The sequence below is a fragment of the Adiantum capillus-veneris genome, chromosome 23 (assembly GCF_014529385.1).
Source record: "Adiantum capillus-veneris isolate H3 chromosome 23, ASM1452938v2, whole genome shotgun sequence".
NCBI classification, from domain to species: domain Eukaryota; kingdom Viridiplantae; phylum Streptophyta; class Polypodiopsida; order Polypodiales; family Pteridaceae; genus Adiantum; species Adiantum capillus-veneris.
In genome coordinates, this window is record NC_140953.1 from 76,877,931 (window position 1) to 76,881,673 (window position 3,743).

At 46.7% G+C, this 3,743-nt stretch overlaps 1 pseudogene; it reads right to left on the reverse strand.

Annotated features, from left to right (window-relative positions):
- Positions 1–2,351: 2,351 nt before the first annotated feature.
- On the reverse strand, positions 2,352–2,834 carry LOC147428024 (uncharacterized; annotated as a pseudogene).
- Positions 2,835–3,743: the final 909 nt, after the last annotated feature.

Sequence of the window (3,743 nt, forward strand, 5' to 3'; positions counted from 1 at the left end):
GCGGATACAATAGTTCTGCAATTACGCAAGCATGCACTAACAAGGTTGAAAAGTCAGGTGCACATGGCATACATGCCACGAGTATTTCGGGCTTCCAATCATCATCTAGATTTGCTTCCAGCAGCCAACCATGAGCTAGAGTTACGAGAGGTGCAAGGCAGACAACCCACGAGCGAGGCTTACACCTGTGCCTAGAGCACACAATCCACTAGGCTATTTGTTGGTTCCATCTTTCATCTCTGTACTTTCACGGTGGTACATGAGCAGGAGTGCCTCGCAGCGCTACCCTTTAAAAGCCATCTCACTAATTTTAAGCAAGCCAAAAAGCTTTTGAATTTTGCGTGACAATGCTTTACAAATAAACTTATTATCACGAAAGATAAAGACTACTTAGCTCTGATACCATGTTGAATCGGAGGGACAGGATGCCATATTCTTATACCTGTGGAGTGCCACCCTCCCGATTGTTGAGCTATATATAGTATCTCTATATATAGCACCTTGGTCCCCTCTATATAAACTCATGTCGTGTAGTCATTGGACACACTTTTGGGTCTTGTACATGTTGGTGTCGTCTCTCTCTCTCCTCTTGTCTACATGCGCTGTCTCCCTCCGATTCAACATGGTATCAGAGCTAATTAGTCTGTGTGCTATGGTCATATCATATGTAGTAATATTATTGATCTTGTTTTTTGGCCACCGGAGTGGCGATGGTGGCGGCGCTGCTAATAAATATCATAGAGGAGCCCTCCGTCGTGCAAGCAGCTATGCCCCGCAAGTACAGGCTGCACGACCTGGTGCTGACCAACACTGCGGTGGCGACCGGGCTGTGCGAGTGGGAGCTCGTGAACAACTGCCCCTATCAGGCCTTCAACATCATTGCAGCCTGCCAGGACCGGCGTTGGATCATCAGCCGCTTCGCCATGGAGGTGGACGTACCCACCGTCGGCCACTACACGCTCTTCCCAAATGTCAAAGTCCAACCTGCTTCCTCCGGCCTCCGCTATGGCCGCGCCTACCCCTGCGCTGGCACTCTTCCGCTCTCGCTTGTCAATGTCGCCTTCGCCAACCCCTACCTTTGATCATAGACTAGCCGGACGAGTCGCTCCATGAACATCACCTCTTTCGGATCCTTGAAGAGACATTCCATTTTCCCTTTCTATCTTATCGGTCCTATTGTGGTGCACACGGGATTAGGCTCAAGCTGAGTCTCCCTCTACCTTGAGAGGGCACCTCCTTATATTATGCTAGAGAGTTGGTTACAACCATAACATGTCCGACCACACTAGGTGGCCGGACTCTACCTACACGACCACACATCACACCTCCCCCCTTAGGGAGAAAAAAGATGGACATCTTTTTTACAATTTGGGCTGAGAATGGACTTGACAGGAAGGAATCAACTCCAACGCCTCATGCGGGGGGAGTGATCATACAACGGCTTAGGGGCTAGGGACTGAATTTGGGGGCTAGACTCGTCATCGTGCTGATCATCAACAAGGCATGGAGCTCATACATCTCGCTTATGCAAACATTAGGTCGCTATCCCAATGAAATGGACAAGACGAGGAAGGACTCACTGAGGATTGGGTGCGGAATTTTTGTGACATACATTCATTTCCATAAGAGATTTGGTGTGATTGTGAGTTTATTTGAGCAAAAACTGAAAATTCCAAGAACTGAAATCAGTACCAAAAGGTACCTCTGCAAGTTGGCTCTGCAACCAACTTGCAGTAACTCCGTTTGCCAGCAAGAAAACTCCAACCAAGTGCAAATTTAACTTGATGTCTGTTGTGTAGGGCAATTAAATGTGGATTGTTGAACAAAACAGTCATGAAAGTCGAGCTACATTAAAACCATCGCCATTGATTTTCCCTGAGGAGGTTGCGTGGGCTACGGGGAAGCATCAGCATCATGGATGACTGTAAACATGCTCCAGGCGGAGGATTTGAGTTTCATGCAAGGGTAAGAATCGTAGGGGTCATCAGCATAGAGGCCATAAATAACCATCGGCTTGGGAGGAGCAAGCTCCCCTGTTTGCGCAGCTCTTTGCAGTTTGATGAACTTCCACTTTTCGGAGTGAACTTGTCTCTTTGCGAACAACTGCATGCTTGCTGAAAATCATTAGAGATCACCTTGATGGTGCAAGCAACTCAATCGGCCAGACCATGAAAGCGGGCAACTGTAAATAAGAAAGACATGTTACGAGCATGTAGCGTTCTACTCTGCATCTGGACCGCATGAGGTTAGCAAGATTAGGGGAGGTCGTCGACATTGGACTATGGTTAGCAAACCGAGAGGCAATTAGTAGATTCCAAGCACGGGTCATCCAGGCGTCACCATAGAAGCAGCTATGAAAACAACAAAGTAGAGCTACAGATGTTGGGCTCGAGAGCAATACCAAGGCGTTGACACCAACAATACCTGGACAAAATGAGGTGAAGAAGAGGTATGCATTGGGCGCCGCTTGATGTAGGAAATGGAGCCGTACCACGTCAGTTACAATCGAGAGGCTCACGTACAAGGTGATCATCATGATGCTCATGATGGAGAAGCGATTGGAGTGGCAGCTACCGCCTCTACTATGAGTGAAACAGTAGCAGCGTATGGTCATTGATGCAGATCCGCCGTAAGAGAGAAGCTCCTCATGATGCAGCCAAAACTGAATGGTGCATAGCAGGGGCAGAGAAGCGTGGGCGACCTGCTGTAGCTGAGGAAACATCAGAAAAGCCCGTAGGCTGCGTGACATGCTCTTCTTGCTGGGCGCCATACTACGACCTGCCATGGTGAAACTCTACAGAACAGGCAGTGAGGATGCTGAGAGTTGTCTTCATTGTCTAAGAAGAGAAGGGCTCGGTGATAAGGGGAGCATCAGAAATGTGGGAGATGCAAGGATGCTGCAAAAAAACTCCCTGCAAAGAGACAGTACTCTCTCGCTCTCTCTCATCCCGTATCAATGGCGAACTCCATCATGAATTGGGGAACCCAACAAACTAAAGAAAAGAAAGAAGGATTCCTAACTACCCGTCAACTCCACCAATGTGGTGTACACGGGATTAGGCTCAAGCTAAGTCTCCCTCTGCCCCTCTACCTTGAGAGGGCACCTCCTTATATTATGCTAGAGAGTTGGTTACAACCATAACATGTCTGACCACACTAGGTGGTCGGACTCTACCTACACGACCACACACCACACTATTATTGGTCCAGAGTGGAAATTTCATTTTCCTACATAATTGTGAAAATATCTCTCTCTCTCTCTCTCTCTCTCTCTCTCTAACTTAAGTACTATATTACATTTTGTTACATGTTTACATCATAATGAGGAATTCCATCGTCTTATTCTATTGAGGAACTGGCAGTGCTACACAGTCCTCTAACAATTTATCTCGAATCATAGACCAAGGCAGTGTGAAACTCTGAAAGGTGTGTGTATCAAACAAAGCTGAGTTTCTAGCATTCCACAAAAAGGATAACACCCAAAGTCTCAGAGAAGCAATACATAAGTAGTCTAAACGTGTAGAACCCGTTTGAATTGTTCCAAGAAACTTAGTCTTCCAATGCATCATACACATCTCAACAAACATATCCATCAAGCATATAATTTAGGGAAGTTCCAAAATATGTGCTTCGTTGTCTCAAGATGACCACATTTGGGGCATTTTCCATCATACATTCTCTTTTTGGCTAACAATTCACCTATGGGGAGAGGCCTTGTCAGGATATTCCACCATACATCAACT